The 12,571-nt window shown below is 44.0% G+C and overlaps 1 protein-coding gene across 1 annotated transcript in view; it reads right to left on the bottom strand.

Moving 5' to 3' along the window:
* Positions 1-12,571, bottom strand: part of LOC126297757 (src substrate cortactin) — a 136,059-nt gene that overhangs the window by 36,013 nt on the left and 87,475 nt on the right. The gene's annotated exons all lie outside the window — the stretch shown is intronic.

Below are 12,571 nucleotides of genomic sequence, written 5' to 3'. Positions count from 1 at the left end.
TAGGATAAAGCATGAGCTTCCTGCACTTACTTCATAATCAAATTAAACAATGAAGGGAGCAATTGCTGCTGTGTTTCAAGTAGTGCACAGGTACTTTTGTCTCAAATGACGAAAGGTCAGGGACTTGCAAAGGAAGATGCAGCCTAGCACAGTATACACCAAAGATACCGGCCCCTCACTACACGTTGCTCTTTAAACAACAAGTTGCCGGTGAGCGACACGCACTATAGTCCGATACACAAACGACTGTGGTCCGCGAAGGTTGAGGCTCGAACAGGGACTGCAATGATGCCAAATCCAGTACGTGTGTAGAGGGGCTTTGTACTTGAAGAAAGTGTGTAGCGTACATTTATATCTGTCGTTTGCTTATACAGTATTTGTCGCTTACCACCATTCTTAGCCGTGACAACTTGCAACAAAAGGAATAAAAATTCACTAATTAACACGCTACACTTGCGCCTAACACTCGTTCTGGCTACAGCGTTCAGAGCCGAGTGCTCAGAACACTACCGAATGTTCACTGGCTGACGCAGAATGTGTGACGTCAGGTGTACAAAATGAATCTAAACTCGACTGCCGTCATTTGTGACTCATACTAGAATTTTCCACACCGGCAAAAAGTGTGACAATCACAGTGAAATTTCATGAAAGAGTTGATTTTGATATTACCTCTAAATTCAGTATGTCGTTAACATATATAGTCACAAATAATGGCAGTCCCACTAGAAAATATATGACAATGTCGATCGGTCGGTCAGTTTAAAGGCGGGAGAAGGTACCAAACTACGTGGTCATCGGTCCCTTGTACCGAATAAAACGAGGCCACAAGTGTGAGAATAAAATGGATGAAACATGTAACACAAAACGGAAAGAAAGGAAAAGCCACAAGAACGAAGGGAAGGTAACGAACACTAAAAAGAATGAAAGAGGACAAGAAAACAGCGGAGAGACATTAGAAACAGAAGAGAATAAAACAAGAAAGCAGATTACAGTGGCTGGCCAACCACCAGAATAAAAAGGGAAAACCAGCCACTCTCAACACATTAAAACCTCCACCCTAAAAGGACACGCGCTAAAACCTGCATAGAAGTATAAAACACACTCTCACAGATAAAATGTAAAACTACAGCTGCTGTGGAGGCACTGTTACCCAACACCAAAGGCAGGGTGCTGGGAAAGTTAAAAGTGGGCAGTCCGGCAAGAGATGGACTACTGTCATTTGGGAGCCAGAGCGACACTGAAGCGGGTCCTCGTGACGGAGTTGGTAACCGTGCGTTAGCCGCGTAAGGCTAATGCAGAGCTGGCAGAGGAGAACTGGTTCCCTGTGAGAGGCCTGCGTGCAAGACTTCCACACATTCACTGTCTCCTTAATGACACGCAGTTTGTCGAGGGTGCTGTTATGCCAGTCCGTATCCCAAAACCGGGAAACCCTGTGGTGTAAGACAGAATGCGGGTCAGCTTTGGAGATGCCTATCTCCAGAATGTGGTTTCCACGTCGCCTGTTTGGCCAGCCTGTCAGCAAGTTCGTTGCCGGGGACTCTGAACTGTCCTGGGGCCCACACAAACACCGCGGAACAGAGGGACTTTTCCAGGGCATAGATGGACTCCTGAATGGATGCTACCAGAGGGTAGTGAGGGTAACACTAGTCGATAGCTTGTAGGCAGCTCAATGAGTCAGTACACAGGAGAAATGACTCGCCAGACCACGAGCGGATGTACTCAAGAGCACGAGATATGGCCACCACCTCTGCAGTGAAAACACTGCAGCCAACTGGCAAGGAGTGCTGCTCAATGCATCACCAATAAACATATGTGAAGCCTACATGACCATCAATCATTGAGCTGTCGGTGTAAACCACTTCAGAGCCCCGTAACACGTCAAGAATTGAGAGGAAGTGACAGCAGAGAGCGGCAGGGTTAACGGAGTCCTTAGGGCCATGCAAAAGGTCCAGACGAAGCTGTGGCTGAGACGTACACCATGGAGGCATACGTAAACAGACCGCAAGTAGAGGTGGTAAAGGTAAGGACTCCAGTTTGGAGAGAAGGGACTGCATGCAAAACGGAATCGTTAGCCTCGATCTGGGCTGCCAATGCGGGGGATAGACTGCCGTGGGCGGGAAAAGGAGACGGTAATTCGGATGCTCAGGGGAACTATGAATGTGTACTGTGTAACTGGCGAGCAGTCTGATCTTCAGTGGAGGGACACCAGCCTCCACCAGTACACGGGTCACTCGTCCTAAAAGCTCCTGTCGCTAGTTGAACCCCGCAGTGGTGCACAGGGTCGAGTAAATGCAATGCTGAGGGCACTGCCGAACCATAAACCACACTTCCATGGTCAATTCAGGATTGGACAAGGGCTCTGTAGAGCTGCAGCAGCGTAGAATGATCTGCACCCCAATTAGTGTTGCTCAGGCAACAGAGGGCATTGAGGTGCTGCCACCACTTCTGTTTAGGCTGATGAAGATGAGGGAGCGAAGTCAATCGAGCATTGAAAACCAGTCTTAGGAACTGATATGTCTCCACTACAGTGAGTGGGTCATCACTAAGATAAAGTGCGGGTTCCGGATGAACGGTACGACGCCGACAGAAGTGCAAGACACACGACGTTGTGGCTGGAAACTGGAAACCGTGGCTAGAGCCCATGACTGTAGCTTGTGGATGGCTCCCTGGAGGTGCCGCTCAGCAACAACAGTACTGGAGCAGCAGTACGAAATGCAGAAGTCGTCTGCACACAGAGAAGGTGAGACGGAGGGCCCGACAGCTGCTGCTAGACCATTAATGGCCACTAAAAATAGAGAGACACTCAATACAGAGCCCTATGGGACTCCATTCTCCTGGATGTGGATGGAACTATGGGAATCACCAACTTGGACACGGAAAGTACGGAGCGACAGGAAGTTTTGTATACACTCATACAATGTGGCAAGGATATGATGTCGCCAAGTCATGTTGTATGCTTTACGTAAGTCAAAAAAGACAGCAATCAGGTGTTGCTGTCTGGGAAAGGCTGTTCGAATGGCAGACTTGATGGACACAAGATTATCATTGGTAGAGCCGCCCTGACATGGAGCCAGCAAGCCATGTGACTCCAGGACCCAACCCTACAGCCGACAAACCATACGTTCCAGCAGCTTACAAAGAACATTGGTGAGGCTGATGGGCCAATAGCTATCCGCATCAAGCTGATTTTTAGCGGGTTTGAGCACCAGAATGATGGTGCTCTCCCGCCATTGTGATGGAAAGATGCCATTGCACCAGATCTGGTTGAAGATGACGAGAAGATGTAGGCAGATGAGAGATGTTTAATCATCTGGCTGTGGATGCGATCAGTCCCAGGAACTGTGTCGGGGCAATGTGCAAGGGCACCGAGGAGCTCCCACTCTGTACATGGGGTGTTATAGGATTCACTGCAGTGTGTAGTGAATGAGAGGACGTTCCCTTCCAGCCACCGTTTGGGTGTGCGGAAGGCTGCAGGGTAATTCTCTGATGCAGACGCTCGAGCACAGTGCTTGGCAATCGTGTTTGCATTGGTACATAACTCGCCATTTATGGTAACACCGGGGACAGCTGTTGGGGCCTGGTATCCAAAAAGACATTTGATCTATGCTCAGACTTGGGAAGGTGACATGCGGCACCCAATGGTGGAGACGTATCTCCCCGAACATTCCTTCTGTTGTTTGATATGGTAGCGAACATGGGGACGGAGCCGTTTAAAGGCTTTGAGATGCTCCAGGAAAGGGTGCCGTTTATGCCGTTTTAGAGCTCGCCAACACTCCTCAATTGCTTCAGCAACTTCCGGTGACCACCAAGGGACTGCTTTACGCCTCAGGCACCCTAAAGAGCGAGGGATCGCGTTTTCTGCTGCAGAAACAATTGTGCTAGTCACCTACTCAACCATCACATTGATGTTCCCGTGTGGGGGAGATTCAGCAGTGACAGCAGAGGTGAAAGTTCCCAGTCCACCTTGTTCAAAGCCCATCTGGGCATGCGTCCGTATGCCTGAAACTGGGTCAGTGACAGGAAGATGGGGAAGTGGTCACTACCGCACAGGTCGTCATGTGCTCTCCAGTGGATAGATGGGAGAAGTCCTAGGCTGCAAACCGATAAATCAATGGCTGAGTAACTACCATGAGCCACACTGAAATGTGTGGCGGCCCCAGTATTTGAGAGGCAGAGGTTGAGGTTGAATTATGACAGTAAAGTTTCGACAACTCTGCCTCGGCCAGTAAGCATGGTACCACCCCACAAGGGGTTATGGGCATTAAAATCTCCCAGAAGTAGGAAAGGTTTATGGAGTTGATCAATCAGTGCAGCTAATACACTCAGGGGTACTGCACCATCTGGAGGAAGATACACAGTGCAGACAGTTATTTCCTTCATCGTCCTTATTCTGACAGCCAAAGCGTCAAGAGGGGTTTGGAGGGGCACATGTTCACTACAGACAGAGTTTAAGACATAAACACAAACTCCACCTGACACTTGATCATAGTTGCTACGGTTCCTGTAATATTCCTTATAGCCGCAGAGGGCAGGGGTCTGCATTGCTGGGAACCAGGTTTCCTGGGAGGGGGCGGGGGGGGGGGGGGGGCAATACATATAGCAGGTGTAAAGCTTAACAGTTGTTGTAGCTCAGCCAGGCAGTGGAAAAAACCGCCACAATTCCACTGGGGGATGACATCGTGAGACTGGGAAGGCATGGAAGCTTCAATGAGAAAGTTAACGCCTCAGAGTCACCTGCTGCCACCAATTTATTGTCTGAGCAGTATATATATATATATATATATATATATCCATTGTGTCTGAGGGTCTCGTGAGATCTAGGTCCTCAGTGGATGTCGAAACCTCCACCCGATCCTCAGCCCCAGAGCTTGTAGGTAGAAGTGGTGTGGGTGCCACCACAATTTTCTTGGCCTTGGAGGTTTTCTTTTGGCTTTCTCTCGCTATTCCTTGGGTTTCCCTGGCTGGGAGGACTTCACTGGCTCAGTATCCGGGTCTTAGGATGAGCGTGAAGCCCTACGACCAGCTGGCGGGTGTCGTCTTTCCCAGTAGCAGAAACCTGGGAAAGGAGTGACCCAAGGGACCCGTTCCTAGAGAGAGAAGCTGAAGAAGACTTATGCTTCTCCGGCTTAGAAGTGGGGACGGATGTCCCTGACAGTTTGGGTGAGGGGAGGGGGGGTGTTTGGGGGGGGGGGGTGTAGTCTTCCGGCTCTGAGAGGTGACCTGGGTTGGCGGAGCTGATGGTGCCAGAACTGTTGTAGCAGCAGCATAAGATGATGTCATATGCACAGGATGCAGGCTACTCAGTGTAGGCCAGTTAGTCCAGGGTCTTGTACTCCATGATTTTCCTTTCTTTCTGAAGAATCATGCAGTCAAGACAAGCAAGGTGAATGGTGCTCTCCGCAGTTGACACAGATGGCAGGCGGGGCACATGGAGTATTGGGATGTGACGGGCATCCGCAATCTCGGCATGTGACGCTTGAAGTACAGCGGGAAGACATATGGCCGAACTTCCAGCACTTAAAGCACCGCATCGGGGGAGGGATATAGGGCTTTATATCACACCGGTAGACCATCACCTTGACCTTCTTGGGTAATGCATCACCCTCAAAGGCCAAGATGAAGGCACCGGTGGCAACCTGATTATCCTTTGGACCCCAGTGGACACACTGGACGTGATGTATACCTCGCCGCTCTAAATTGGTGCGCAGCTCATATCGGACTGCAAAAGAAGGTCTCTGTGAAATATGATACCCTGGACCATATTTAAGCTCTTATGGGGCGTGATGGTTACAGAAACATCCCCCAGCTTGTCACAAGCGAGTAACTCCCATGACTGGGCAGAGGATGCTGTTTTGATCAAGAGTGACCCAGATCTCATTTTGGACAAGCCCTCCACCTCCCCGAACTAGTCCTCTAAATGCTCAACAAAAAACTGAGGCTTCATTGTCATGAAAGATTCCCCACCAGCTGTCGAAAATACAAGGTACCAGGGTGAGAAAGATCCGCTGCCATCCTTAGCCTGACGTTCCTCCCATGGTGTGGCCAGGGAGGGGAACAATTTGGGGTCGTACTTCTGTGTGTTGAATTGAGCTCGTGATTGCTTAGATGCTGCTGATGTTTCACCACCAGCAAGAGATGATGGACTACGCTTCATCACGTATCATCTGCCCTGTTGCCACCCACTCCAACCAGGGGCCCTCCCCATGCGCGCCAACCAGCCGCAGCAAAGGCCACCTGGCAGGATGGCCATTGGCGGGAGTCCCGATGCCCCTGGGGGATTGGCATCTACCCCTTGGCATACATGGGGAGTTAATGGTGCAGGCATCAGCAGATCGATCCCTGTGTGGTCAGGGGGCTACAACCAAAAGGGTACATGCTGGCCTCACCACAACGGACTGGCTACCGTGCTAGATATCAGGGGCAAAGAAGTCCATGGTCATCATCAACACAGAAATCGACACTGCATAGTGCATAGTGGATAGTGGAAAACGCACTCAGGAAGGTGTCCTAACCCAAGAGATGGAGAATGGGCAGGACTGCAATGCGACGACAAGAATGTGGGCTAAAGATCTCAATGCACGACGGACACAATGCACCTTGTAAGGCGCCCTTCCACAATTGGCTCGCTCTTTGGAAAAATTTTGAAGAATGGAGGTCAAACCCTACAGGGGACCATCACATAAAGGCTGATATGTGTGAAACTCCTTTTAGTTGCCACGTACAACAGGCAGGAACACCTCGGGCCGTTTCTAGTCCCCGGACCCGCAGGTGGGTGACAATGTTGATCATGAACTGAATAAATATAGTAAAAGTAACTGTATGTGTTGTTCACTTATTATGATAACATATTTCATACTAACATCTGGGTTGAATTTATTTTAAGCCATGAATATCAAAAGATACAATAATTCAAGTATAATGGACATGGTACAATGGGAGGTGCAATGCCCCACGCACCTTCTCACCTTATAAAATTGGATACACCTGCTCTTAAGATTAATATGCATGCCATTTACTGGTCATTAGTGTACTAGGAAATATTATTATTATGCTCATAGTGGTTATGTAATGAAGGCTGACAACAGCAATAATGACAGCCAAGACAAATATTTGTTCTCCTCATGGTAGAAAGTCACAGAAATATTTGTACACAGTCAGGAGTTATTCAAAGAGACATGCCAATTACATTACAAAAATCTAAAAACATAGACCACATTTGTAATGAATCTTGAAAATATTGCGCTATTATCCTGCAATGAGGCAGTTTCTTTAGAAATCATAATTTAAAAAATGGGCCGTAGGTAGAAGTATAAAGATGGTTGCTCCACTTGAGACTTGCACCAAACAAGTTTCTGTTATTTACTGTCAGACCAACATATAAGTAAAACAAATTACAATTAATAAAAGAATTAAGATCCAATATACTGGTGAAGATCATTCATTACAGCAAGTGTAAGAACAGAGTAGGCCATTCAAAATTGGTTTGGACGACAAACACATCAGACTGTGACTCCAGAGAAGACCTTCAATTGACAACACAGTTTGAGTGGCACTGCATGAAAATGTATAAAATATAATCCCTCACTGCGTTGCTTTGCAAATATGCAAAGCAAAGTTTCACCTATCTTTTTGCCATTGTTCTTGAAGTTTAACGACTGAAACTGCTTTGCTGATGTGCTATGTTGTATTATGATGGTAACTGATAAGATTCTGCCACTAGAATGCGCTACTGAGTGTATGACGTGACAATGTGTGATGCTGTGAGTACCATTGTAAGTCAGGCTGACACTGCTTTCTTCCGGCCGGCTGTGATTATTAGTAGCTGAATGGAAGAACACGTGAATGCAAAAAATTTGTAGTGCTTCTAAAAGCATTGGAGAGTATTCTGCTCCATTCATCTTGTATTTCTGCTAATAAATATGTGAGTAGTATACAAAGAAATTTCGTTTGCATATGGGCTGTAGCGCATAACAATACTTCTATCCACAATCGAACGATGAGAAAGTAGTGTTTCCTCCTTTCTGCTTTTTTCTAGTTTATCGTGGTAGTTCAAGTGCTGTAATGGAGTCATTCTCATATTTCGACAATGGACAGCGTAAAGTGATGACGTATGAAGAATTCATGGCCCTAGAATGTCCTTCTGGCAGTGAAGATGAGTTAGATTTTGACGATTCAGATGAAGACCCGACAATAAACGTAAATGATCTGGAATCTGCAGAAAGTGATAGCGAGCAGAGGCTACTGTAGTTCATACACATAATTCAAAAAATTCTTGTTTGAAGGATGATGATAATGAAGCTGTTGCTGATGCACAGGTACCACAAGCTTCTGAAAAACACTAAAAGGTTCAGAAAAATCTAATCATCTGGAAAAAAAAAACGAAGTGCTTCCTTTGGAAATGATAAATTTATATTCAAAGGAAAGTCCTCACTGCCACAGTCAGTGCCAGAGTTGTGCACACCATATCAGTTTTTTAAATATTTTTTAATGATGAATTAACGGCAAAAATTGTTGATGAAACTAATCTTTACAGCACACAAAAAAATCCAAACAAACCATTTAATTGCAATGTTCATGACATTCATAAACTTATAGGCATATGTATTATCAGTTCTTCAGCTCCATCTACTGCTGTTCGTGATCTCTGGAATGATGTTATTGGTGTTGAGGTAGTAAAACAGACAATGTCTCAGAGATACTTTGAGTGTCTGATGGCCACTTTGCATTTCAATGACAATACAAAGACCCTGAGAGTCAAGATCATGACAAATTGTACAAAATCAGACCTATAATTGATCATGTCAATAAAAAATGTCTTTTGATTCCAATGAGTGAGCGTTTCTCAGTTGCTGAACAAATCTGCGCAACCAAAGCAAGGCACCACATGAAGGTTTATATGAAAGACAAACCACATAAATGTGGGTATAAACTATTTGTTTTGTGTGGGGATATGCGGTTTGCACACAAAATTGAAATCTACAGTGGGCAAGAAAATAATCCAAAATTCAGGTTAGATAATGAACCAGATATTGGAACATCTGGAAAGGTTGTGATTCACCTCATAAGGGAAGTTCCAAGGTATCAGAATTACAAGATCTACTTTGACAGATATTAAACCTCTATGGATCTAGTTGTATACCTTTTCAAACTTGGGATCCAGAGTGTAGGAACAATACAAAGGACTAGGATAGTAAATTGCAAATTTCAAAGTGAAAAGGAACTGAAGAAAGAAGTACGTGGCTATTCTGAGGAATACATCACTACTGTTGACAATGTGGACATTTCCTTTGATAAAGATAATAATATTGTCTGTTTCCTGTATACATTTGTTGGTGAGCTGCCAAAATCTGAAGTGACAAGATTTGACAGAAAGAGGAGAGGGCACAGAATGGTGCAATGACATTGGAAGATGTCATATAAAAATTAGATCCAAACACAGGTATTTACACTTATTTTTTTCCATCTGATTGATATAATTGTAATAAATTCGTGGATTCTGTACAGAAGAGTACTAATGGGGGAAAAAAACAAACAGCAGCAAACATGTCAATGCATCAGAAGAAATCCAGAACTGAATTGGCTCAAAAACCGAGGTAGACAAGCTAGCACAGATCCAATAGAGATAAACAGGATGAGATATAAGGGATCATCATTACCTCCAAAGGAAGTAAGGTTAGATCCTAATGATCACTGGCCAGTGTGGAATAAGAAGAGAACAACATGCAAATGCCCGAACTGAAAAAGGCTATACCTTTATCATGTGTGAAAAGTGCAAAATGAATTTATGTTTAAATAAAGACAAAAACTGCTTTCTTGCATTCCATAGTGATTAAGACATGTGTCTTTCATTAATTTTCGAATATGCCATTAATTCTTTCATATCTGTTGTTAATTTGACATGAAAAAAATATATTTTACAGTTAATAACCTTTGTGTGAAAAACTTGACACAGTTTTGCATATGTGCAAAGTGTCACTTATGAGTGTATATGATAAGTTTCCCACAGTTTTGCATAAATGCAAACTGAATAAAAATAATTTTTTTCTGACTTAAAAACACTTTTTTTTTTTTTCAACATTTTTCCTGACATCTTTGAACTAAGACTTACCAAGCGGGAAAGCGCCAGTAGATAGGCACAATAAATAAAACACACAAACACACACACAGTGGAAGTTTCTTTCTATTATATATATATTAAAAACAAAGATTCCAAGACTTACCAAGCGGGAAAGCGCCGGCAGACAGGCACAATGAACAAAACACACAAACACACACACAGAATTACTAGCTTTCGCAACCGATGGTTGCTTCTTCCCTCTTTCCTCTTTCTTGTGTGTTTTGTTCATTGTGCCTGTCTGCCGGCACTTTCCCGCTTGGTAAGTCTTGGAATCTTATATATATATATATATATATATATATATATATATATATATATATATATATATATATATATATATATATATTTTTTCAAATTGTCTGTGTATGTGTGTGTGTGTGTGTGTGTGTGTGTGTGTGTGTGTGTGTGTGCGCGCGAGTGTATACCTGTCCTTTTTTCCCCTTAAGGTAAATCTTTCCGCTCCCAGGATTGGAATGACTCCTTACCCTCTTCCTTAAAACCCACATCCTTTCATCTTTCCCTCTCCTTCCCTCTTTCCTGAAGAAGCAACCGTTGGTTGCGAAAGCTTGAATTTTGTGTGTATGTTTGTTTGTGTGTCTATCAAACTGCCAGCGCTTTTGTTTGGTAAGTCACATCATCTTTGTTTTTAGATATATTTTTCCCACGTGGAATGTTTCCCCCTCCCTCCCCCTCTTTCTCTCTCTCTCTCTCTCTCTCTCTCTCTCTCTCTACATTCCACGTGGAAAATTACATATATATATATGTATTGCTCATCATGTGCTCCACTTCCAGTGTGTTCCAGCCAAATGTGCGTAATTCAACTCAACTGAAAGTTTGTGTAGAATTTTTTTTTTTTTTTTACACTCTGAACAAGAATTGAGCAGCTTCTTTGCAAGGGTCACAACTAAGAATGGCACACAGATCTTTCAGCAACCACGTCAGATGTGCCAATGGATGATACAGATGTATAGGTATCTGAAACATTGCACATATGTGGGGAAGGCATTTGCAGCAGAAACATGGCTGATGTGACAGGCCAGTTACACGAGCATCTGTAATGGGCCAAATACAAGGCCACCCATCAGCCATATCTGCTTCAGTTACTGTTACCCAACTCAGCTCTGCCCATGGACTCTGCAACCCCACAGCTGTGTACTGCCTACATGTACCATGAAATTGTAGTTTCCATCACTGTTAGTCTATACAGAACTTTGATTATGAAATACGTGACTGACAGTTTACATCGTTGTTACAGAAGTTCTTTAGGTTGAATAAATACTGTAGCCTAACACAAGGGTTAGAACATAAATGTGCAGATGAGGAGCCTGCAATTTTGCTTCACAGTATGCTATATTTCCATGCAAGTGATATTAAATATCCAGATTGCAAATGAGTATTTGCTGTCTACGAATCCTTAGTTATATTCCTTGGTTCAAAAGTAAGCCCTGCTTTCCGTTCCATAAGAGTTACTGTTGTCTGACATACTCTCTTTATTGTCTGAGCATTTTCTCATCAAAATGCACGTGGTAGCAGCAAGGCTAAAATTCTGTCAACAACACAAGAAAGACACTGTAGTTAAGCAGCTTGGTTGTGAAATTGCAAACATCAAGTAAAAAAAGAAAAATTCAGACATAAATATGGTAAATCACTAGCAGAGAGTTAAAATTCACAATGCAGCACTTCACTTCGTTCCCAATAAGGTGATCCGCATAAGCCTTACGACAATTGAAAGTCTCATCGGTCGAAGTGCTGCCAATTGCGCATGTATTTGAAATATCACAAGAAGTGCAACAAACTTTTTAGGCAGATTTTGACATTTCACAGGTGGCCCAGATAGTAGTGGTATAGTACAGTGGGTTTCCGTCACAGACTCTAACATGGTAAACAAGTTCTGCTAAGCAGTGTCCACACATCTGCATTCTCTGCAATCCCATTGTAGTACCAGGTTTTGTTCGTGGCAATATACTTTATTTCCCAGTTGCCCTGACTGTTTTTCCTTGCATCCTAAGCTTTAGAAACCCTACATTATGAGGATGAATGTTATAAGTGTTTGTGTGAATGTCTCATTGCAGACGTGTGTCGTAGCGAGCTGGGCACCAGGCAGTGTAACTGTACAATTCAAAGTGTGCAGAGCATGTTATGTTCCGTCCACTTACTGCTGACTGTGTTTGTGACACACAGTTGGTGGAGAGTTGTGTGCTCATCATGTTCTAGAACGTGTCTTCAGTGTCGAGTAAGATAATTAGGCTTTTTGAGCCATGATATCGACATAATTCTGTGAGAACACTATGACGTTATTTGGTGAATTTTCAGTGTTACCTGATGATGTTCACTGAACAAAACCAATTGTGAAATAATAAACATATCTAACTATAGATGTGGTGGTTCTTATTAACATAAATCAGCTGTGGAGCACCAAATGATCGAGATTATTTCAAATTAATAATACTTCTG

Source organism: Schistocerca gregaria, chromosome X (assembly GCF_023897955.1).
Source record: "Schistocerca gregaria isolate iqSchGreg1 chromosome X, iqSchGreg1.2, whole genome shotgun sequence".
Lineage (NCBI taxonomy): Eukaryota > Metazoa > Arthropoda > Insecta > Orthoptera > Acrididae > Schistocerca > Schistocerca gregaria.
Note: the sequence above shows the minus strand (reverse complement) of the source record. Positions and strands in the feature narration are given on the sequence as shown.